The sequence below is a fragment of the Choloepus didactylus genome, chromosome 8 (assembly GCF_015220235.1).
Source record: "Choloepus didactylus isolate mChoDid1 chromosome 8, mChoDid1.pri, whole genome shotgun sequence".
NCBI classification, from domain to species: Eukaryota; Metazoa; Chordata; class Mammalia; order Pilosa; family Megalonychidae; genus Choloepus; species Choloepus didactylus.
In genome coordinates, this window is record NC_051314.1 from 29,010,994 (window position 1) to 29,037,268 (window position 26,275).

Here is a 26,275-nt window from a genome sequence, read left to right on the forward strand (position 1 = left end):
CTCTAATCTGTGTTATTTCCTTCCTTCTTCTTGCTTTGGGTTTGGTTTGGTCTCTTTCCAGATTCTTGAGTTGTGAGGTAAGGTCTCTGATTTGAGATCTTTCTTCTTTTTTAATGCAAGCATTTAGAGTCATCAATTTCCCTCTCAGCCCTGCTTTTGCTGAATCCTGTAAGTTTTGGTATGCTGTGCTTTCATTTTCATTTGCCTCCAGTTATTTCCTAATTTCCCTTGTGATTTCCTCTTTGATCCATTAGTTGTTTAAGAGTGCATCGTTTAATTTCCATGTATTTGTAAATTTTCCATTTCTCCCTCTATCATTGATTTCTAGCTTCATTCCATTATGGTCAGTATATATATTGCATTATTTCAATATTTTAAAATTTTTAGTGCCTTGTTTTGTGACCTAACATATGATCCATGTGCACTAAAGAAAAATGTGTGTTCTGATGCTGTTGGGTTAATTGTTCTATATATTTCTGTTAGGTCTAGTTGGTTTGCAGTATCATTCAAGTCTTCTATTTTCTTATTGCTCTTCTGTATAGATGTTCTAAACATTATTGAAAGTGGTAGTGATTCCTACTATTAATGTATAACTGCCTTATTTCTCCCTTCCAATCTGGCAATATTTGCTTCATATATTTTGAACTCTGCCATTAGGTGAATTTATATTTATAAGTGTTATTATTACCTATGATTCAGTTCTGGTTGAATTGACCTTTTACCAGTATATAGTGACCTTCTTTATCCCTTGTAACAGTTTTTATCTGACATTTTATCTGCTATTAGTATACCTATCTCAGCTCTCTTTTGGTTACTATTTGCATGGTATATTTTTTTCCATTCTTTCAATCAAACTACTTGTGTTTTTTAATTTATGAAGAGTCTCTTATAAACATCATATAGTTGGGTCAAGTTTTTTATCCATTCTGCCAATCTTTGCCTTTTTACTGGAGAATTAAATGAATTTAAATTTAAAGTAACTACTTATAATGCACAACTTTCTTCTGCCATTTGCTATTGGGTCTTTGAAAGTGTTATACCTTTTTTGTCCCTCAACTCTTCTATTAATGCTTACTTTCATATTTATTTGTTTTTTTTTTTTATTTTTTATTTTACCACTTTGAGTTCCTTCTCATGTCTTTCTACATATATTTTTTCATGTATTTTCTTTGTGGTTACCATAGGGCTTAAGTTTAACATACTAAATCTGCAACAATCACATTTAATTTTATACCAACTTAACTTAAATAGCATAAACATTCTCTGTTCCTATACTCCTCACTGGGGGATATTAAGCAGAGGAGTGACTAGGAGAATGAGTGAAGTCTTCCTGAAGATGGAGAATTGATCCTTGAATTTGGTCTTGAAGAAATAGGCATTAGAGGCAAATGGCTTGATGTGGGGATCACTACAGGAAGGGAAAATAATATGCTGTGTTCTGAGGAACTATAAATAATTGGCTATGTATAGCTAATTGATTCAGCTTGAATCAGTGGAAGAAGGATGGACTCTTCAAGAAATAGTGTCAAGAAAATTGATTATTCCTTCTGAGAAAAATAATAAAGGCACCTATTTCACAGCAATCTTAGAAATCGGTCTTTTGGTATGTTAACAACTAAAAATTATGAAATTATTGAGACAAAATACATTTATGATCTTTATCAACTTGGGCATTGAGAAGGATTTATTGAGTAAAATATATATAGAAAAAGAATAAATTTGACTACATTAAAATGTAAAACAAAAAATCAAGACACCGTAAAGAAAGCTAAATACCTGAAAGAAACTGGGAGAAATATTTACAACATAAGAAACAGAAAAAAAATTAGTATAAACAATATATAAATAACTCCTATAAATAAAAACAAAAAGGATTAACAACCTGAGAGAAGTTGGCAAAGGATATAAAGAGGAAAATCAGCAGAGGGGAAATACAAGTGGTCAGCAAACATATAATAACACCTGAAACTAATTAATAACTAGAAAATGCAAATTAATATAAACAGCATTTTCACAATTTCATCAGATTGTGAAAAATTGAAAAGTTTGACAACATTCAAAGTTGGAGAAAGTATATGAAAATATATATTCTCATACACTGCTAGGAGTATAGTTTTTAGTCTTTTTGAAGGGCTTTTTAGCAGTGCATGCTAAAATAAAATTCAATTCTAATTCTTAGGTGCTTTTCCCAAAGAAATCTTTGCACATCTGCATAAGGATGTTCACTGCAGCATTATTTCTAATGGTGAAAAGTGGAAACCACTGAAATGATAATTATTATTTATCGAAGAATGGCTAAATAAGCATGCTGTAGATATAAAATATCAAATATTAGACAGTGATTTTATATGTACTAAGATTGAAGTAGTTTTACCTACATTAACATTGAAAGAGGGAAGTAGGAAGAATAAGATGGGAAGGGAGGTCAAGAGAGATTATAAGACTTAGTTATCATAATGTTGTAATGTTACATAATTTTATATAATGTCATAATGTTTTTATAAGATGACTGTATTTAAGTATGCTGATGCCCTAAAATATTATTCTCTGTCCTCCATTTTCACAATTTTACAGTTAGATGCTCTGAGCAGTCATATTTGGATTCTCTAGGACAGAGGGGTTTTTTGCTCATTTGTTTGTTTTAAAAATTTTGGGATATTCCAACATTTTGGAGCTTCAATAAAAAGTATATACCTCCCTTTAGGAAAAACAAACATAAAATACACAAATTTTAAGACAGAGCCTCCCTAGTTGCTGCAAGCGAGAGGCTAAACCCACTTATAATTGTGCCTAGGAGTACCCCCCAGAGAACCTCTTGGTTGCTCAGATGTGGCCCTCTCTCTCTCTCTCCCTAAGCCCATTCTGCAGGTGAACTCACTACCATCCCCCTTACATGGGATGTGACTCCCAGGGGTGTGAATCACCCTGGCAATGCAGGAAATGACTCCTAGAGATAAGCCTGGACCCAGCACTGCAGGATTGAGAGACTCTTCTTGACCAAAAGAGAAAAGAGAGATGAAACAAAATAAGGTTTCAGTGGCTGAGAGATTTCAAATGGAGTCAAGAGTGCTATGTAGATATCACCTTTTAGTCTTTACTGTGTTGGAATGGCTAGAGGGAAATACCTGAAGCTGTCAAACTGCAACCCAGTGACCTTGATTCTTGAAGATGATTGTATAACTATATAGATTACATAGTGTGACTGTGTGACTGTGAAAACTTTGGGCTCACACTCCCTTTATGCAGTATATGGACAGATGAGTAAATAGGATGGGATTGAGGGGATGGAAAGATTTAGGTGTTCTTTTTTGCTTTTATTTTTAATTTGGAGTAAGGAAAAGGTTCAAAAATTGTCTCTGTTGATGATCGCACAACTCGATGATGCTGTGAATAATTGATTGTACACGGTGGATGACTGTAGGGTGTGTGAATATATCTCAATTAAACTGTATTAAAGAAAGTAAATGAATAATAGGGGGAGGAGGGGAATGGAATGTTTTGGAAGTTCTTTTTTATTTTAAGTTTCATTTTAGTTTTTGGAGTAATGAAAATGTTCAAAGTTTGCTTGTGGTGATGAAAGCACAAGTATATGATGATACTGTGAACAACTGATTGTACACTTTGAATGATTGTATGTTATGGGATTATATCTCAATAAAATTGCATTTAAAAAAAAAATACAGCCTCTAAGAATTCCTGGGGGAAATCCAATCATGGCCCCAGATTTGGTGTCTGGACTTCAGGAGAGTGAGAATCTCCTACACAATCACTTGGAAAATGACATTACTTTGTTCTGCCCTGCCCTCCCAACCCTGGGCCATTTATTCCTTAATACCCCTTCTAGTGCAGTCCTGACAGCTATGTTGAGAGCTTCCATGGCTTTCTATAAAAACAACAGCAGACAATTCCCTGCTCTCTCAGTGACACTCTGAGCCCTAGAAGAGTAAGGTTTTTCCTTATCAGCAACATCCCTCAGCAGGATATCTTCTCCATGTATGAGAAGATTATTTACCATGACTTCCATGCTAAGTACATATTTACCACAACCATCATGTTAAATACATCTGCCAAGACTTGAAAATGCAAAGTATAAGAGATCTAAATTATCCCAGGACAACTGGGACCTGAAAAAAGCCAGTAAATCTATTTAAAAAGGGAACTGAAATCTCAAAGAGTAATTTTTCTTGAAAAATAAAAATGAATAAAAATTTGTTTTCTATTCATATAATATTAATTATAGTGACCAGAACTGTTATAATTCTTAGACCTAACAAAAAATAAACCAGGTTGTATTTTCCTATGCAATATTTACAATTTCACTTTGCAATCAAGTTGCATTATATTAGCATTGAATTTACACAAATTTATAAAGAGGTGGGAGGGTGAGAATAGTGGTCATCCCTTCATTACCAAAATTGTAAAAGGCAAACTGAGAAAGTAAATCCCTCATTGTGGGAGCAAGGGGGTTAGGAGTTTGTGGATGGGGTAGTGGGGTAAGAGAGAGAGAATTGAGAGAGAGGAGAGGAGGGTGAATATTTTATTGTGATGATGACTTTTGCCTCCCCATTTGCAGCTTGGTGGCTAAGGACACTCGTTTTAGTGACCTCTTGTCCTTACAGCTCTGCTGGCAGAAAATATAGGGACAAAAAAGAAATACCTGAGAGGAAAATTGTTCCTATTTCTTTTAGGCCCTTCATAATCAATGTTGCTAAGATGCAAGAAAAAACAATGAGACTCAGAGCAAAGTGAAAAGGAAAACACTTCTCTCTATCCTTTATCCACTGGCCTAATGACGACGTGAGCCTTTTAAAATTCATCACAATATGATATGCTTTCTCACGGCATTCTTAACCCCCAGCCTCCATGAGCCACAGCAGTTCTGAGCTCCTTTCAAAACTCCCTAATCACAGCACCAAGACAGTGTCATGCAGTCTTTAATTAAGATACTGATAATCGAAGCTGCCAATCAGCTATCCTCCTCTGACCCCCGTGTGAAAATGAATAGTGCTGAAAACTTTCTGCTTTCCCTGTTGATGGTGCAGTCATTAGAAAATGCACTATAAGGATTTTGGAATCTTCCAAATAGTTGTGAGGTTTAACAAATCACCCGTCAAGCTGGAATATTTGCAGCTAATGTGCCTGACCTCCCATTTTCCTGGATTTCAAGTTTTCCCAGCTGTTAACAATATTGGGGTAGCAAGGAAAGAGCCTTGGGGTTAGAAAGACATACCCTGGAATCCAGATCCTGCCACTTTCTAACTGTGTGGCCATGGATAGGTGATTTGCCCTCTTTGAGCCTCAGCTTCCTCATCTGTAAAATGGGTATAAGAAAAACTTCCACCCAGGGTTGTTATGAGATAGAAACAGGCAAAGCAGGTAGAGCCCACAACATGTTAGTAGGCATACACTAAGTTACCTCCATCGCACACACACACACCCCACACACAAACACACACATATTTATTTTTCCTTAGAGTACTCTAGGCCCCACAATCAATGCCAAATTATAAAATTTGGCCAGATTTGGGAGGTGTGGAAATAAAACGGAAAGTCTCCAGCGGGAGGTGGGAGAGGGTCGAAGTGAGTGGTGGGCAACAGCTGCATATGAAGAAGGCTCTCAACAAGACAGCGTGGTCCTTGGTCACTGCTTTATCAGTTAACTGGGAGTTGCATCAGGCATGTTGCAACATTTTCAGCAAAACAGAAAAGTCCACGGTGCAAATGGCACAGGTCCATAATTTGGAGAGTTGGGGGTGGGTGGCAAAAAGGTGAAAGTGTCCATCATTTTATAAAAATCACAGCTAGAAGCACGGTGATAACTTGGCCAACTTCTTTCTCTATCTTTCTGTCTGTCGATGCTGCTAAAGTGATTCTAAGGCAGTGCCAGAGGCAATAGATTTCCTTAAAGCCCAAGTGAGTTTCTCGAAGACTCCAACGTGAGTCGTTTGCCATTCCCCCACCCCTCCCTTCTAAATAAAAACCTAATTAAAAGAAGTGGTCCAGGCTCCCCTAACAGTTGGCTAATTCACTGAGGCAGGAATCGACAGAGAGATGCCTATGTGTAGATCCTCTCCTTGGATAATTTTAATAATAAAATTCTTCCTAACATTTTCCATCTGAAAAGACTGCTTATTAATATTAGAAATAGAAAGCAATTCATTACAAATGAATGCAAAAGAGGAAGCTTTTTTAAACCTACTCTTCTCCTAAGGAAAACTTCCATTTCAATTGAGTGTAGCTTAAATGTTGTCCTTTTCTTAGTTTTCAGGTCACCCAACCTTAGCAATAGTCCCAAATTCGCATCAAGATTTGATAAACCACCAAAATATAGCACACTATACAAGGCAAATAGGGTATGGAATCAGAATAGAAACATTTCCAAATTTACTGTTTCTGGTGATTCTCCTGGATGAGAATCTTTTTATAAGGTAAAAAACATTCCAAAATAATTTTTCAGTAAGGTCAGCAACTTTTAGATCCATTAACTCCTGCTTCTTTTTTGTTCATTTGGGCTTCCTGCCATTTTAGAGCTAGTTTTTAGTCTTTCCTCTTTTTTTCTTTTAAAAATCAGAATTTTACATCGAACTCTACTAGGATCCATTCATTGGCCGGACTTACTATGTTACAGAGAAACTTGACATGGCTGCTTTCCCTCTGCTGCTGTGAGAGGCTCCCCGCTCCCAGAGGAATTAGGTACTTACTTGAATAGTTTGGGCTTGGAGTTCAAACGTTCAAGGTCCTGGGGGGATTCTGAGTCCAGTTCTCCTCTCCAAATCCCAGGAAGTTTCCTACCAGTGCTCAGAACCTGAATTTGCATTGGGGTGAGTCGAGAAGAAAATGGGATGAGGAGGGAGTTCTAGCAAAAGCCGTGGATGATCACAGACAGCCTTCCGGCCTAGCAGCAGCTCTTCCTTGGCTCTGTGCCTCATGGACACAGATTAGTCATTAACAGTCCTTTCCCCGCTAAATTATACAAACATAGGCAGGGACCTTGGGAGAGCCTGGAGATTCCCAGGATGACCCCACGGAATCCCAGAACAGGGAATGGGGCGAAGCGGAGAGGCCCTAAAGTTTGCCTTTTGAAACACTTCTCCGGCTGTTCTCCAGGTTCCTGGGTGCCCAGATTTCTGCACACATCATCTAAACCTAAACTGTCATCTTCCCTCCCTCTCTTTCCAATTTCTTTTAATAGCTCCACCACCTCCCAGTGACCCAAGCTTGAAACTCTGAATGTTCTCGACCCTTTCCTCTTCATAGCCTCCCATATCAACTAATATTTGTGTTGATTCTATCTTTGGAATGTCTCTTATTTCTAGCCCTCACCACTTCTCTGCTGACTCCACTGGCCCCATAACTCCCTTCTCCTCTCTTTCTCCTTCTCTTTTTCTGTTATCCTTATTGTATGGCTATTAAAGTGGGGGCTCTGGTCGGACTGCCTACTCCTTAGTCATGACCTGGGGCAAGATGCTTAACTTCCCTGTCTTGTTTCCACATCTGTAATATGGAAAAAATTAGAATAACTACCTTATAATTAAATTATGTGGGAATTAAATGACTTAAAAGATATAAAATATTTAGAAAATGTCCTTATGTATAGTAAACACTCAGTGCATTTTGGCTATTATTATTTCCGTCCTTGATTTATTTATTTAACAAGTATTGACTGGCTGTCTGCCTACCACGTACCAGGAGAGTTAGGTGGTCTCCTAATCAAAAATCCCCAATGGATTCCCATTGCCTGAAGAATAAGCATAAAATTCTATGGCCTAAAAGATGGAAGCAACCCAATTGTCCATCAACAGATGAATGGATAAACAAAATGTGATATATACATACGATAGAATATTATTCAGCAGTACGAAGGAATGAAGTCCTGAAGCATGTGAGAACATGGATAAGCCTTGAGGACATTATATTAAGTGAAATAAGTCAGACACAAAAGGACAAATATTGTATGATCTCACTGATATACACTAATTATAATATGTAAACTCATAGACACAAAATATAGAATATAGGTTACCAGCATAAAGAATGAGGCTAAAGAATGGGGAGTGGTTGCTTAATATGTGCAGAATGTTTAACTAGGTTGAACTTAAATGTTTGGAAATGGACAGAGGTGATGGTAGTGCATTATTGTGAGACTAATTAACAGCACTGAATGGTATGTGAATGTGGTGGAAAGGGGAAGCTTAGAGTCATATATGTCGCCAGAAGGAAAGTTGGAGGTTAATGCATGGGAATGGATAGCACAGTTAATCTAGTGGTGGACAATGCCTGTGATTAACTGTACAAATATAAAGTTCTTTCATGAACTAGAACAAATGAACAACACTATTACAAGGAGCTAATAATAGAGGGGTATATGGGGAAAAATGTACCTATTGCAAACTGTGGACTACAGTTAACAGTAATATCTTAATAGTCTTTCATCAACAGTAATAAATATACTACACCAATACTATGGGGGGTGCAGATAAGGGGTTTGGGAGGATTTGGGTTTTCTTTATTTTTCTTTTCAGGAGCAATGAAAATGTTCTAAAATTGATCATGAAGTTGTGTGTACAACCATGTGACGATACTGTGAACCAGAGATTGTATCGTTCATATGGTTTGTATGCTGTGTAAATATATCTCAATAGAACTGCAAAAAAAAAAAAATTCTATGACCTGACATTTAGGAACACACACGCACACACACACACACACACATACACAAACCATCCAGCTCTGGTCTATCTTTGGAGCATTTTCTCACATCCTGTCCTTTCAGAAACCTCAACCTCTTACCCTCTATACCAAGCTCCTGCCTCCATGCCTTTGCACAAGCTCTCCGTTTTACCTGAATTACCTCCTTTCTCATTCACACATCTTCTAGGCCTATGGCTCAAATGCTGTGTTCTCCCAGAAGCCAACCCAATTCCTCAGCCACCCCCTCTCTGCCCACCAAACTCCCCTGACCCTTTATTTTTAAATCTCTTATTGTCCTTTAATTCTTCTGAGCTCATATCTTATAGTAAACTGCATGTCTTATCTCTTTAACAAGGCAAATTTCCTTGGGGACAAGCAGAGCAGCAGACTTGCCTTTGAATCTCCCCCTCAGCCTAGCATAGTACCTCTTGCAGAAATTATTGCATAACTCTTTGCTAAAGGAATCAGTGAGTAGAAAGCCAGCTTGCCCATGCATGTGGGTGTCTGTGTGTGTACGTGTGTGTGCGCCAATGTTTCCCATTGTAAAGTAAGTTAATGGAAAGTTACTGTAAGGAATGTTATATGTTACTCCTCTTCTTAAGTGGCATATGTAGGGTCCTACAGGCTCACTCTCCTTATCTCTCTGGGCTTCTGATGTACTACAACACACACACACAGACACCCTTTGTCTTAAGGAAAAGAGGCAACCCAGCCCAGTAAATTCTCCCTCACCCATCTGAAGTGTTTTTATGCTGACATGTACTGTGCTTTGCAGCTCTGGGCTGCTCCAGGGACTCACAAGTGACTCCAAGCCCAATTCTTCTGAGATGACAAGAGCCTGGGTTGTAATTTGATTCCCTCCAGCATCAATGGAAGGTGGTGGTTGAAGACAGACTCTGGAGCCTCACCCCTGGGTTCGAATCCCAGTGCTGCCATTTATGAGCTGTGCAACCTTAGCATCTAAGGTTACTTAACATCTCTATGTCTGTTTCTTTATCTGTAAGTGGAGATATAATTACTACCCATTTCATTGGGTTATTGTGAGAATTAAATGAAGTGATATATGTAAAGTGCTGGTACATATAGAGTATCTGTTATATGAGGGTTAATATTATTATTTTTCTCTGGGTTATTTCATATTCAACTGTCTTATATGCCCAACTGGACTGGATAATTGGGGCAGAGCTGAGGGCAGAGCTTGTTTCCATCCTTTTGGGTCTCTGACAGTGCACAACATAGTGCTTGGCATGAAGGGTCTTTTCAAAAATTTCATCAAATATTTGTCTTTCTCATACCACACAACCAATCTATTAGAAAATCCTTAAATTCTACCTTAAAAATATATGTACTGACTCTGACACCTCACCACCTCCTCCACCATCACTGGTCTAAGCCAGGCATCTCTGTCTTGAGCTGGTGTAACAGCCTCTGAAAGGGCCTCCCTGTTTCTGTGCTTGCCGTCCTGCAGTCCTTTAATGGTACTGCAGCCAGTGGAAACCTATTAAAACAAAAGCATTAGGCCACTCCTTTGCTGGAAATTCCCCCATGGCTTTCATCTCCCTCAGAGTAATGGGCCAAACTTCTTACAATGACCCACAAAGACCCCACCCCTACCCTACTACTTCTCTATCCTCCTGTCTCATCACTTGTTCCAGCCACACTGGCCTCCTTGCTATTCTTCGTGCACATAAGACAGTTTCCCATCTCAAGGTTTTGCACTTTCTGTTCCCTCAGCTTGGAATGCTTTTCCGCCAGAAACCTTCCTTCCCTTCCCACAGGTTTCTGCTCACCTTAGTAGTGAGGCTCAACCTGGACATACTAAATAAAATAGCATTTCCCTCCCCATTCTGAGAACTCTCTTCTCATTCTTACCTTGCTGTATTTTTCCTCATAGCTGTCATTACCACTTGACATACATTTGCTTACTTAATGCCTATCTCCCCATATAGAACATAAAACAGGCTTTGTTGATCTTGTTCACAGCTGTGTCCCTGATATCTTGTTGTCTTAAGGCAATATGCTAGAGCTATGTAAGGGAGCCCAGAGCCTCGCCTCAGGGAGCTCACCATCCCATAAAGAAGGGGAACACTCATCAAAATAATAAAATAATAACAACAACAATAATAAAAGGAATCACATAAGGGATTAATTATATTTAACTGCGGTAGTGTGATCAGACAGAAAATTCTAGAGCACCATAAAAATACTCCCCATTAACCTGACAAACAGAAAATGTGCTCTTGAGTCATGTTGTCAACTCTAACCAACACAGGGAGAAAGAAGGGAAGAGGATCAAGCACTTACTGAGCACGTAACCATTTTCCAGACAGCACGTTAAGCAATGGTAATTCAGCAGTGAACAAAATGCTATAGTCTCTGCCCTCATGCAACTCACAACCTAGTGAGGGGTACAAAGAATTAATAAAAATTCATTACACAGGTAATTTTATAATTTCTCTTGTGATGACATATTTTGAAGAAGTGCAGGGTGCTGTGATGGTATTTATCAGGCAGACCCAATGATATCAGAGGAGCTAACAAAACCTTCTCCAAAGAAGGGATATTTTAGGTGAGATCTGAAAGATTCTAGGTGTGATGGGAGGGTAAGCATTAAGGAAGAGAAAGGGAAATGTTTTAGGATAACAGAACGGTGGTGGCAAAGTCTCTGGGGCAGGAAGTAGCTTAGACAGTTCCATGCAATGAAGGGAAGTCAGTGTTAGGAAGTAGCTTAGACAGTTCCATGCAATGAAGGGAAGTCAGTGTTTTGCAAGTAAGAGTGTGGATGGTGTACCAAGGACTAGGGGTACAGCAGATAGGGGCAAGTGGTGAGCTGGTAAATGTTTAACAACCTGCTCTCCAGGGAGGGCTTGTAAGGGAGGGATACACACACACACAGTTTATTTAAAATTTTACTGACATACCAGATGTTTAACACATGCTTACAAATAATAATAAAATATATCATCTTTGTCTCTTGTAAATTCCATGTACCCAATCTGAGCTTTAGAAGCATTTCAGAATGCTTTCATTGAGTTTTGCTGAGCTCTTATATTAGTAGCCAACTTACAATTGTGGTTCAACCATGATTTGACAAATGGAATTACATTTCAATCCACTAATTGTTTTCTCAAAAAATGTATTGTCATTTAATCTGATATGTGATCTACTGCTAAATTGTTATTTACTCTCATACAAATTATATTCATTGAAGTGAAACATCTTTTAGCTCCAACACTATGTACGTTGGAAATTCATCTATCTGGAAGCAGCTTCTTTGCTGAATCAAATAACAGTTTTCTAATACTAGAAGAAAATTTCTTCAATTATTTTGCGTTCTTCACAATATAACAGCTACAAACAATACATGCTTTTAAGTTTAATCTGCATTATTAATATCTCCACCATCACCTAGACCAGGGGTCAGCAAACTTTTTCTCTAAATGGCTAAAGAGCAAACATTGTAGGTTTTCCGGGCCACATCTGATCTCTATCATGCAAATATAGATATAGATAGAAAGAGATGTATAGATATCTATCATCTGTCTGTCTATGCATCCATCTGTCCATCCATCCATCCATCACCTCCCATCCTATTCATATTCCTTTAAAAATGTAAAAACTATTCTTAGCTTGCAGACTATACAGAAAACATCCATGAGCCAAATTTAGCCCATCAGTATTAGTTTACCAACCCCTTAGACCAGTGTTTCTCCAGGAGGAGAGGGGAGTGGTTCTACTCCCTAGGTGACATTTAACAATGTCTGGAAATAGTTATTGTTGTCACGATTGGCATCTAGAGGGTAGAGGCAAGGGGTGCTGCTCAACTTCCTACAATGCCCAAAATATCACTCCATGGCAAAGAATTATCTGGCTCAAACTGTAGAAATGCTGAGGTTGAGAATCCCTGTCTTAGGCAATAAAATAGTAAGTCAAGTGCTGCTTTGTACAACATGCAAATTTTCATGATGTGAATATTCCCATCATGGCCAATTTCAAGTTACCAAAGTGATGTCACTGAACACGGAGTTGAAAAAAGATCCACAGTGGCACACCAATTACATAGTATTTTCACCATATAAGATACGTTAGATATAAATAACCTCAAGAACATAAGTAATTGTAAAATGTAAAATAAACAGGATGTGATGACTTTTGAGTATTTATTATCTTTGTTTTTAAAATGTATGTAACTGTAAGTTTATATAATTTAATTTTTATAATGGCTGTGTTAAACAACTAGCTCAGACGTCCCTGAAATTTTAGCAGTTGGCTCTCACAAGCCAGGACAAGCTGGTTCTGGGACACCAATGCAAGGATGGGAACTTCTTCCATTTAGTCCTTACAAGCTAGAGAGTATACTCTCCATTTTATGAATGAAGGCTTGGATATTCAGTGACTTGTCAAAATGACAAACCTGAACTTTAAATTCGGGTTTGTTTTTCTCCAAAGCTGATATATTTTCTTCTGTATTTTACACTACTAACAATATGAACAAAGTGGGATCAAAATATTCATTCTGTGAAGTGTTCATCAGTAGTGGGATATTTTAATTAATTGCTGACAGAAAGTAGGATGAAAGAAGTTATTAATATCTTGTTAGTGATCAACTCTGGTATGATATTAGGTGCATAGCAGAAAAGCCATCCTGCCAAAAAGTTTCTCCTTCCATAGAAATTTTGATTTCTTTAATTTCCCTGGTATTCTCTCTTTGAAATGAAAATTTTCCCCACTCACCCTAATGAACCAGTTCATCCGAGATGAGGGACCATAAAAGATGCTGAAATAATTGGCGACCTTTGTATATTGGTGTAGGGAGGGTGAGGCCTAGCCCAGGGTGGGAGTCCGGGGTGAAGCCACAGTCAGGGGCAGGTCAGGACCCTCACCTCATTGGAGGGTGACCACCAGTGGACCCTGAAACAAAGGGAGGGGAGGAAGAAGGACATGGAAAATCAAGCTGGCCTCTTCCCCATTAGTCCAGGCCTGGCTGTGAGCATGAGTCTCTGTCCCAAAACTGAACCAGTCCATCAGATTAGACATTCTCCGAACCAGGGAGAACTTCCAAGACCTCGAGGCAACATGGTAGGAGCGATGCAAAAGCACAGGCCTTCACTGGGCTGGAGCCTGAGTCTGGTCTTATCAAGTGACGTTGGACTAGTCAATCTCTGAGCTTTAGTTTTCTCATCCAAAAAAATAAAATGGGAAAAGACTGTCTCAGAACCTTTTAAAAAGAGAGTATTCACAACCTGCTTTGTTGAATAGTGACCCATGAGATAAAACTTTACTATACTGTACGTTGGAAGTCTCAAATGCATTTCTTCACTTGTTCTAAATCAAACACACTTTGCTTTCTGTATCCTCCTCACTTCTCTCTTTGTTTTGAAGGAGTTCTTTTTTTGTTTTTATTTTTAATTACTCAAGCAGTACATGGTCATTGGAGAAAACAAGAAAATGCATATAATCAAAAAGAAAAATGTAAAATTCACCTATAATCTCACAACCCATAGATTCATAGAATACACTATTAATAGTTTGAGGTATTATTTCCTAAACTTTTTAATGCCAAAAGATATATCCATGTCTTCTCTTTTCATAAAAAAATCATATCATACAGTATATACTGTTCTGTTTCGGCTTTCTTCATTAATATATCATAAACATTTTAATGTCATTAAATCTTTGATTATGTATGACATAATTTAATGACAGTGTAATATTCCAATTCATTATATGCATGGACATGTGCACACACACACCTATATATGTCTTCACTTGACTAATCCCCTACAGGTGAACATTTTACTTGTTTCTAATTTTCCTCCAATATAAATGATATTGCAGTGATCATCCTTTGTAGCTAAATCTTTGCCTATGTCTCTAATGATTCCCTTGGCCTGATTTTCCAGGGGTGGAATTGGTTAATGAGTGAACACATTTTTAAAACTCAACAGGAAACATTAGGAAACTGCTTTCAGAAAGGTGGTGCCAATTTATATTCCCCCAAAAGAGTACAAATGTGTCTATTTCCTGCCCCTTCCCTAGCACATCAGGGCCTTGACGATTCTTCTTTCTCCAAAGGAGCTTTCCTTAAGATGCCCCAAGTCCTCATCCAGCCCCTTCCAGTATAGAAGCAGCATAGAAACTCAAATAGTGTTAACTGAACTATAGGCTATGACTATTAGTGCTTCATAAAATCAATTTAGTGGGTTGTGAGCAGAATTTATTTGTGTTTATTGAAATAGTATACAAAAGAATAGCACAGCAAATATTTGCATTGCAAGTAGAAAGGTAAGCACTGATTAATGGAGCTCTTGTTTCACTTATATGTGTGTGTTGATAAGCCCTGGATTTCAATGTAAGGTCATAGTTTTTTAAAAGTTTGAAAAGCACTGGTTCTTCAAAAGTTCATTGAAGTGTGTGTAAACTCAGAAATGAATCTTAGAGAACAGCCTAATAGGGAAATGCTTATAATTGTGCCTAAGAGTCTCCCCCTGAGTGCCTCTTTGTTGCCCAAATGTGGCCCTCTCTCTCTAGCTAAGCCAACTCAGCAGGTGAACACACTGTCCTCCCCCCTACATGGGACCTGACTCCCAAGGGTGTAAGTCTCCCTGTCAACGTGGGATATGACTCCCGGGGATGAATCTGGACCTAGCATCATAGGACTGAAAACATCTTCTTGACCAAAAAGGGGATGTAAAATGAAATGAAATAAAGCTTCAGTGGCTGAGAGATTTCAAATGGAGTCTAGAGGTCACTCTGGTGGACATTCTTAAGCACTATATAGATAACACTTTTTAGGTTCTAATATATTGGAATAGCTAGAAGTAAATACCTGAAATTATCAAACTCCAACACAGTAGCCTTGAGTCTTGAAGACTATTATATAACAGTGTAGCTTACAAGGGGTGACAGTATGATTTGAAAACCTTGTGGATCACACTCCCTTTGTCCAGTGTATGGATGGATGTGTAGAAGAATGGGGACAAAGACTGAATGAAAAATAGGGTGGGATGGGGGGGGATGGTTTGGGTGTTCTTTTTTACTTTTATTTATTATTCTTATTCTGATTGTTTCTGGTGTAAGGGGTCAAAAATAGATCAGGGTGATGAAGCCATAACTATATGATGGTACTGTGAACAGTTGATTGTACACCATAGATGATTGCATGGTATGTGAATATATCTCAATAAAATTGAATTTAATTTAAAAAAAAGTTCATTGAAGTGGGACAAAAGAGATTTAGATTTGGGGCATAATTGGTGGGTAAGAAAGCCAGGGGAACAGGTAAAAGGCATGCCTTCCCTGGTGGAAAAGTGATGTCGAAGGATATGAGATAGAATTCTCAATAGTTCACAAAATTAGCTACTAAAAAAATGTATAACCATAAGTCATGGCTTTATAATAGGGGAAATGGTAAATTTTAGGATGTGGCATACCAACACCATACAAGTAATCTGTAACTCCCTTCGCCACACATTTTGGTCTTACTATGTCTATGATTGTAACTCTGGCTCTTCCTCTTCCCAGTTGTTTTTTGGGGGCAACTTGATCCCTCTAAGCTTCGGTTTCCCCACCTGCAAGATAAGGATGTTCAGCCAGGATGAAATCCAAGGTCCCTTCCACATCGCCGGTCCCAGGAGTCTGATGGAGGGATGGTTGGATGAGCTGTGTGGTACTGATCCATTGTGGATTCCTGCAGTCCATTAACGGGGCCATTTCATGAGTGTGTGACTTGTGTGGCTGCACAGAACCCTGCACTTAGAGGGACCCTGCACTTGGTTTAATGCTCTGTTATCATTGCCTTAAAATTCTCCATTTTGAACAAGAGGACCCATGTTTTTATTTTGCATCAGGCCCTGCAAATTAGGTAGCCAGCCCTGTCCATTAATTCAGGTAACATGCAGTCTTCTTGACAGATAAGTGGAATTCTTTTCTTTGGCACTGCTGAATGCTGACGCAGTAACCCATAACTTCCATGGGTAAGGAACAGCCTGCTGAGAGGGTTTATGACATACGCTGCTTCAAAGAGTCTGTAGAACACTAGGACAACACATAGGGAATCCCTAGCTGTTCAGAACTTTTGTTCTGCCTGAGACTCGTGTTCAATTGTCTTGGCTCCAGCTGGAATAGATTGTCCAAACTGCATTCAACTCTTGTAAAAAACTGTCTCAAAATAGGATGGCCCACTTAATGCCATGTGCTGCTATAATGGGTTAATTGGATGTGAAACATTCACAGCAGGTTCTCAGGAAAAGATAGAATAAAAAGATGAAATTTGTTGTTGTTCATGAGTGTTATATTATGTCCAACCTGCATTTAAATCCCAAAGGTTGTTTAAAGATTATTAATAAGTAGAACAAAGGACCACATTTGGGGACATAACCCATTGTATGTTTGGAAAGGTCCCTATCTATTTGGGAAATTTAGCTGATAACTCAATGGTAAGTTATCTTTATCCAACGGAGATAGAGCCATTTGTCATTAGGAAGGTATGCATTAGGGCCTCACGGTGGTCATGATGATGTGTTTACACTGTTCCTTTTGTGTTTCTGTAAGACCCTTGTCAGGGAAGGGTACAAGCCATGACCTAGAGCAGAATCAGTTATGATGAAAATCCTGATGCTTTCAGACAGAGGACTTAAAACATCAGTCTTTACACATAGAACAGGCGTTTATTAAGTACCCACTACTCAAAGACTCTCTACACCTTTTACAGAATTCTTTAATCAGACATGTCCACATAAATGTTGTCTCTCCTCTGAGCTCTAAAATCACCTCAGGCTTACCCTTCTCAAAGCACTTTTGATTCTTTATTGCAATTGTTTATGTCTTTATCTGTCTCTTTCACCAGGTGTAAGTTCCTTGAAGGTAGGTTCTACATTGTTGTTGTTAAACTCCTTACCCCTAGTGTGTTAGCACAGCCTCAAGCATAGTGTAGGTGCTCAATAAATCTCTATAGTTAAGTAAATAATGAGTGGCATATAATATATGTAGAGCTCTGACAAATCAACAAGAAAAAGACCAACCACCCAAAAGGAAAATGGGTAAAGCACATGAAAAACAGTTCACAGAAAAAGAAGTGTATGTTAAACATATAAAAAAACATTCAAACAATCACAAAAAGAAACATAAATGACAGAAAAGAAAGTATAAATGTCAGTTAAACACATAAAAAGACATTGAAACTCAATCAGAATAAGAGAAATGCAAGTTTAAACCATACTGAGGCTGATTGTGGTGATGAATGCACAACTATATGATGATACTCTGAACAATTGATTGTACACCATGGATGATTGTATGGTATGTAATTAAAAATTTTAAAAGAAAAACCATACTGAGATATTTTTCATCTCTCAGAAGGGCAAAGATAAAAAGAAGTTCACTAACATATTGTGCGAGTGAGGGTGAAGAAACAGGCACTTTCACATATTGCTGATGGGGATGAAAACTCATACAGTCTTTAAAAAGGAGAATTCATCAATATGTGTTCAAATTGCAAATGTACACACCCTTTGAGCTATGAATTCCACTTCCAAGAATTTATCCTGAAAGATGTATGTGCATATATACGAAATGATGATTGAACACAGAGTAAAATTCACCTGGTATGCTCCAGAACTGCTGTACTGGTTGTTAAAATATTGAAATGCTTACTTATTTGTTGGTAAATACTGCTCTCCCAATACCCCACTGCTACCCTGCCATCTGGCCTCTCCAGGAGCATCTCCAGGCCTTGCCGCAACCCAGGAACTCAAGAGGTAATGCCCAATCCAGCATCATTCTGACTGGGTATTGCCCATCCTGTCACAATTGTTAGAGTTTTGAATATCACTCCTATGCTCAAGGTTTTTCACTGTGGCACTGAATGCCACAGCAAAACTTGGAAAACAACCTAATCAACAGCTAACACTTACTGGCAACTTACTAAGTGTTCTAAGTACTTTATACGTTGATTAACATGTAATCCTCACAACAACCTATGAAGGAGGTATAACTTTAAATCCCATTTTACAGACGAGAAAACTGAGGCACAGAGAAGTTAAGTAAGTTTTCCAAGGACATGCTGTTAATAAGTGCTTGAGACAAAATTCTACCAGGTAGGCAGATGCCAAAGTTTATACTCTTAATACCAACTTTTCTTCAGTAGGAATTTTTAAAATAAGGTGTCCACATAATTAAATAGTATACAGCCATATATAAGAGTGAAGATGCTTTTTGTAAACTCAAGGAATATTACCTAAGGTATACTACTAATCGAAAAGAAAAGTACAGGAAAAATGTATGAAATAGTTACCCAATTTGTAAGATACACACACATATAATCTCACAAATTGGATGTGTATACATAGGATATCTCTGGATGGATACACAAGAAACTGGTAACACTTATTGACTGCCTCTGGAGGACCAAATATTAGGAAAAACTTTTTCCATGTGTACCTTTTGTACTTTTAAAATTGTATACCATTGTATGCATTCTTATTTTTTTTAATGAACTACTTTTTTTTGTTTTAATGAAATGGCCTGTTTACAAAAACTCTGAGGCAAAAGTATAAAGAGTTTAGAGAGGCAGAAAATCCTTGCAGCTGATCAGAAGTGGACAAGATTCAGTGCCCTTCATCATTAGGAAGAGCTGAGCATTTGAGCAGAGCCTTAAGGATGGGGAAGTTGTGAGGCTATCTGAAGAGTAGGGGAAGGGCATTCCAAGGGGAGAGGAAGAGGGAAGGAGGCTGTGACAAATTTTAAAAATTGTGAGCCACAAATGAGATGAAGGTCCCTGGACAATATGTGCCCTGTACAGTTTCAAGTAGACTTTCAGAAGCTAAGATCTGTGTGTGGAGGGGTCCAGGCTGAATGCAGATTGGAAGTCTGCTCAGTAGCACCCATTTTAGGGAACTTCAGAAGAATATGAACTAGAGGCACCCAAACTTCGTCCTATCCCCAGATCCAGTGCTGATAGGGATTTAAGCCGTAGAGCCACCACCAAAGAACTGGGCAAGAAACAAAGAAATAATTGAAGGGTTGGGGGAAAATAGGGCTGAGGAAAAACGGTTCAAGGAGTTGAGATTGTTGGTTCCGAAGGAGGACAATTACTGCCCCTGCTTGATGATGCATCATTGTCAGTGGAATGGTGACCAGCTGTTCTCTGCCACCACAAAGGAGACAAAGAGAGAAAAGGCTTCCTCTTCAGCATGAGCAATTAAATCAGATTCAGAGAAAATCTTTCCGTCAGAGAAAATAAAGTTGTTAAATAGAGAGGGAACAGATTCTGAGGAAAGATGTGGTGTCTCTCTCCCTCCCCCTAGATTAGACTTGATGCACAAATGAACCTGGGATTGAATTTCCACTCTGCTAGGCCAAAGAAAAGTACAAGAAAAATGTCTGATACCTTTTTGGTATCCCTGTGTTTTCATCTTAAAACAAATCTCATAAAGTTGTTGTAAAGGTTAAAAAGAGATCCTGCATGTAAAGCATTTAGAACAGAGCCTAACGTACAGAAAATTCTCGATAGCATCATTTGTTGTCCTTTGAAGTAAAGACAATAGTGTCAATTAACCAAGATGGTGTTAGGATTTATATGCTTACTTGGGTACATGGTCCAGGAAAGTCTTTTTGATTCAAGAAAATATCCCAAGTGGCTTCATTACTATTTTATGTACACAGATTTATTGCACAATTTTAACTTTTCTGAAGTAGTTATATATTAGATCATTCATATCATTTCCTTGGGCTATAAGGAGTTCCGGTATCAGCCATTTTCCCAGAAATCACACTTCTGACAATCTCATCCTCTGGATACTTGCAGTGCAGTCCGAACCCACAGTAATAAATAAATTTCATATCACAATGCAGTATACACACACAAACACACATTCATAAATTGTAATGAAATGAAAGTTCACAAGTAGATAAATAGACTTTCTATGTCCTCTGTTCTGATATCTCCTATTCCATTTACTTTATTCATTTTCTAAAAACCATGGCTGTATGTAACCCACTAGACAGATTTCATGACCCACCAAAGGAGGGTGACCCATTGTTCAGAAAACTTGTGTGAAGTATAAGAACTGTGACTTCTATCTACACTGGGAAAACATTAGGCAAGTTTCTTAACCACTCTGAGGCTCCTCTTACTCCTCTGTAAAAAGGGGTTTAAATTACCTATATCTTAGTTTCCCATGAAGTTTAACTTAGGACATCAAGAAATTTATTTAATGGACCCTCCTTAATAAAAGTTGGTTAGAGGTAAATGAGAGAGGTCTTCCATCATTAAAATAGCTGGCACAAAGCCTGTGCCCTAAAGCTTAGCTTAGGTTCTAGTTCAGAGCCTTGTTATCTGGGATTAGTGGTCATCAGCAAATCAGCAATGCTGATGAGAACTTAAGAGTGAAGTGAGATATGGTAGTGGTGGGAGAGACCACAACATTCCACAAACCACCAGGAGACTGTATTTGGGATTAAAGCCCAGAACAAGAATGAACATTCAAGAGCTGTAGCGAGAAGGTAAAAGATGTTCTGTGGCATCCACTTAAAATTCAGCATAGAATATAATATATTTTATTTAAAAAAATCCATTTTTCAAGTGGTAAAACTATAAAAAAATAGCTAAATATTTTCTTTCTTAAAAGAATACATCTTAGATATTAAAAAATTAATGTGAGGAGAGGCGGGGCAAGATGGCAGAGTGGTGAGGTGTGGAATTTAGTTACTCCTCTAGGGCAGCTGGTAAATAGCCAGGAACTGTATGAAACAGCCTTTTCAGGGTCTTCTGTGACCAATCAGGCATCAGACTCCAGTCTGGAATGGGTGGAATGGCTGAGATTGCAGCAAAAAACTGTAAGTTTCCCCAGCCAGGGAGCAGGTGCCCCTACCCCCTAGGTAGGGCAGACTGTCTTGGAGTTGGTTCCCTGAGGGAAAAAGAAACAATCTGTGCTGGGAGCAAGGAAGGGCCTCAACCCAGCCCCAATTGCAGAATTAATAAACTCTGTTGAATAAAGTTCCAAACACAGATAAACCAAGAGCAGACATGAAAGAACCAGGAGCCATCAGTCCAGGAGAGAGGAGGCAGGGCTAACAAAAACAGCAAAAACAGAACAAAACAAAACAAACAAACAAAAAAAAAACAGTGACTTTTGAAGTTGGAGGTGTTCAGAATACTGGAAAAGGACTGGGCTCCAAGAAAAAAGGGTAAATAGAAATGGGTACCAACTCCTGTCCCCAAACCTGGGGAGCTGGGGTCTGACTCTGAAAAGGGATTTTTGTTTTTGTTTTTGTTTATCCTTCTTTTCTTGCTCTCCCACTCTTTATCTTTTTGCTTTTCAATAGCCCATCAGAGCTCCTGCTTCAGCGCTGCCTCAGGCAAGGGTGGAATTAAAGTTGTCTCAGAGGAACTATTCAGGTGAAAGAGATAATAGCCTAAAGGGCATATCTTTAAATAGTCTATACTGGGCCTGATGAAACTTGAGGGCTGGGAAAAAGCCTTGAAAAGGGATTTTTTTTTCTTTTCTTTTTTTTTAAATAACTATTCTAAGTAGCTCATTACAGAAAGCCTCAGATATTTGCAACTGTCCTCTGGACCCAGGCAACAGCTGAGCCAAAACAGGTCTGAGAGACAAAGCAGCGAATCTAGTGGGGGAAACAATTCCCTAAAGGGCATAACTTCTCCATAAAATGGGGATGTGGTCCAGCTCAAGTGGCAGCCCTGCTTCAAAGAACTCAGACCCCAAGGGCTGGAAAACAGAAACCAGCTTGAATCAGCCATGCCTCTGGCAGGGACAGGGTCTGTGGAGAATTAAAGGCACCTGTGGCACCTCTTTACATTGGTGGGGTGCTGTGGGCTGACAAGCACCACCTGCAAGGCAGGATAGGAAAAGCACAGAGACTAGAGGCTTCACAAGGGACTGACATCCCATAGGGTCTCAGTCTTAGGGAAATGTGATATGAAGTACACTCTCCTCCTGAGACCTGTCTGGTTTGGAAAAATCTGATTGGGGTCAATCATTTCTGGGGAGACCCTCTCACAAAAAGGTTACATAGAGGCAGAGCAAGAACCAGAAAAACAAGAGGTTAAAAATTCTGATCACCTAAACAGAAGCTATGTTAGAGGTCCAGAATAAGTTGAACTAAATGCCAAAGAACTGATAGAGAACAAAGCCAACCAACAAGAAAACCTAGGTAAAAGAGTGAAAACAAACTCCAGACTAAACTAATCAAGAAAATCAGATGCCTAGACAGCTAAAAATAATGAGCCATACTAGGAAACATGAAAATATGGACCAGCCAAAGGAACAAACTAACAGTTCAACTGAGATACAGGAATTGAAACAACTAATTAAAGATGTTCAAACAAATCTCTTAAACCAAATCAATGAGCTGAAGGAAAATGTGGCAAAAGAGATCAAGGATATAAAGAAGAAACTGGGTGACCACAAAGAATTTGTAAGCTTGAAAAAACAAAGGACAGAACTTAAGGGAATGAAAGGCACAATAGAAGAGATGAAAAACACAATGAAGACATACAACAGTAGATTTGAAGAGGCAGAAGAAAGGGTCAGTAAACTGAAAGAAAGGACATTTGCAATCATACACACAAAAGAATAGATAGGGAAAAGAATGGAAAAATACAAGCAGGGACTTAGGGAACTGAGTGACAACATGAAGCACACAAATAGACATGTTATCAGTATCCCAGAAGGAGAAGAGAAAGGGAAGGGGGCAGAAAGAATAATAGAAGAAATAATCGCTGAAAAATTCCCAACTCTTATGAAAGACATAAAATTACAGATTCAAGAAGTATAGCACACCCCAACCAGAATAGATCCCAACAGACCTCCTCTAAGACACTTACTGATCAGATTCTGATCAGACCTCCTCTAAGACACTTACTGATCAGTCCAATGTCAAAGACAAAGAGAATTCTGAAAGCAGCAAGAGAAAAGCAATTCATCACAATCAAGAGAAGCTCAATAAGATCATGTACAGATTTCTCTGCAGAAACCATGGAGATGAGAAGGCAATGGTATGATATATTTAAGATACTGAAAGAGAAAAACTGCCAACCAAGAATTCTATGTCCGGCAAAACTGACCTTCAAAAATGAGGGGGAGGGGAGGCGGGGCAAGATGGTGGACTGGTGAGCTGTATGTTTTAGTTACTCCTCCAGGAAAGTAGGTAGAAAGCCAGGAACTGTGTGGACTGGACACCACAGAGCAATCTGACTTTGGGCATACTTCATACAACACTCATGAAAACGTGGAACTGCTGAGATCAGCAAAATCTGTAAGTTTTTGTGGCCAGGGGTCCCGCACCCCTCCCTGCCAGGCTCAGTCCCGTGGGAGGAGGGGCTGTCAGCTCCGGGAAGGAGAAGGGAGAACTGCAGTGGCAGCTCTTATCAGAAACTCATTCTACTGATCCAAACTCCAACCATACATAGACTGAGACCAGACACCAGAGAATCTGAGAGCAGCCAGCCCAGCAGAGAGGAGACAGGCATAGAAAAAAAACAGCACAAAAAACTCCAAAATAAAAGCGGAGGATTTTTGGAGTTCTGGTGAACATAGAAAGGGGAAGGGCAGAGCTCAGGCCCTGAGGCTCATATGCAAATCCCAAAGAAAAGCTGATCTCTCTGCCCTGTGGACCTTTCCTTAATGGCCCTAATTGCTTTGTCTCTTAGCATTTCAGTAACCCATTAGATCTGTGAGGAGGGCCCTTTTTTTTTTTAATCCTTTTTTCTTTTTCTAAAACAATTACTCTAAGAAGCCCAATACAGAAAGCTTGAAAGACTTGCAATTTGGGCAGGTCAAGACAAGAGCAGAACTAGGAGAGCTCTGAGACAAAAGGCAATAATCCAGTGGCTGAGAAAATTCACTAAACACCACAACTTCCCAAGGAAAGGGGGGTGTCTGCTCACAGCCATCATCCTGGTGGACAGGAAACACTCCTGCCCATCGCCAGCCCCATAGCCCAGAGCTGCCCCAGACAACCCAGGGTGACTGAAGTGCTTCAGATAACAGGCACACACCACAAAACTGGGCGTGGACAATAGCCTTCCCTGCAACCTCAGCTGATTATCCCAGAGTTGGGAAGGTGGAGCAGTGTGAATTAACAAAGCCCCATTCAGCCATCATTTCAGCAGACTGGGAGCCTCCCTACACAGCCCAGCAGGTGAGAACCACCCTGGGGGGACAGCACTCACCTGTGACATAGCACAGTCATCCCTCAAAAGAGGACCAGTGGGTGCACGGCCTGGAAGAGGGACCCACTTGCAAGTCTCAGGAGCCATACTCCAATACCAAGGACTTGTGGATCAGTGGCAGAGACAAACTGTGGCAGGACTGAACTGAAGGATTAGACTATTGCAGCAGCTTTAAAACTCCAGGATCACCAGGAAGATTTGATTGTTAGAGCCACCCCCCTCCCTGACTGCCCAGAAACATGCCCCATATACAGGGCGGGCAACACCAACTACACACGCAAGCTTGGTACACCAATTAGACCCCACAAGACTCCCTCCCCCACTCACCACAAAGGCAAAGCAGGGGAGAACTGGCTTGTGGAGAACAGGTGGCTCGTGGACGCCACCTGCTGGTTAGTTAGAGAAAGTGTACTCCACGAAGCTGTAGATCTGATAAATTAGAGATAAGGACTTCAATTGGTCTGCAAATCCTAAAAGAACTCTATCAAGTTCAGCAAATGCCAAGAGGCCAAAAACAACAGAAAATTATAAAGCATATGAAAAAACCAGACAATATGGATAACCCAAGCCCAAACACCCAAATCAAAAGATCGGAAGAGACACAGCACCTAGAGCAGCTACTCAAAGAACTAAAGATGAACAATGAGACCACAGTATGGGATATAAAGGATATCAAGAAGACCCTAGAAGAGCATAAAGAAGAAATTGCAAGACTAAATAAAAAAATGGATGATCTTATGGAAATTAAAGAAACAGTTGACCAAATTAAAAAGATTCTGGACACTCATAGTACAAGACTAGAGGAAGTTGAACAATGAATCAGTGACCTGGAAGATGACAGAATAGAAAATGAAAGCATAAAAGAAAGAATGGGGAAAAAATTGAAAAAATCGAAACGGACTTCAGGGATATGATAGATAATATAAAACGTCCTAATATAAGACTCATTGGTGTTCCAGAAGGGGAAGAAAAGGGTAAAGGTCTAGGAAGAGTATTCAAAGAAATTGTTGGGGAAAACTTCCCAAATCTTCTAAACAACATAAATACACAAATCATAAATGCTCAGCGAACTCCAAATAGAATAAATCCAAATAAACCCATGCCGAGACATATTCTGATCACATTGTCAAACACAGAAGAGAAGGAGCAAGTTCTGAAAGCAGCAAGAGAAAAGCAATTCACCACATACAAATGAAACAGCATAAGACTAAGTAGTGACTACTCAGCAGCCACCATGGAGACAAGAAGGCAGTGGCACGATATATTTAAAATTCTGAGTGAGAAAAATTTCCAACCAAGAATACTTTATCCAGCAAAGCTCTCCTTCAAATTTGAGGGAGAGCTTAAATTTTTCACAGACAAACAAATGCTGAGAGAATTTGCTAACAA

At 39.1% G+C, this 26,275-nt stretch overlaps 1 protein-coding gene across 5 annotated transcripts in view; it reads right to left on the reverse strand.

The window, feature by feature from the left end:
• The window catches only part of NR1H4 (nuclear receptor subfamily 1 group H member 4), an 89,800-nt gene extending 82,893 nt beyond the window's left edge, over window positions 1-6,907 (reverse strand). For 2 of the 5 annotated variants that reach the window (XM_037847935.1, XM_037847934.1), the window contains exon 1: window positions 6,702-6,906. The gene's annotated coding sequence lies outside the window, so the exon portion shown is untranslated. Of the gene's footprint in view, window positions 1-6,618; window positions 6,658-6,701 lie in introns of those variants that run through there. The other 3 variants (XM_037847929.1, XM_037847937.1, XM_037847930.1) reach the window with 3 other exon arrangements.
• Between the last annotated feature and the right edge of the window lie 19,368 nt (window positions 6,908-26,275).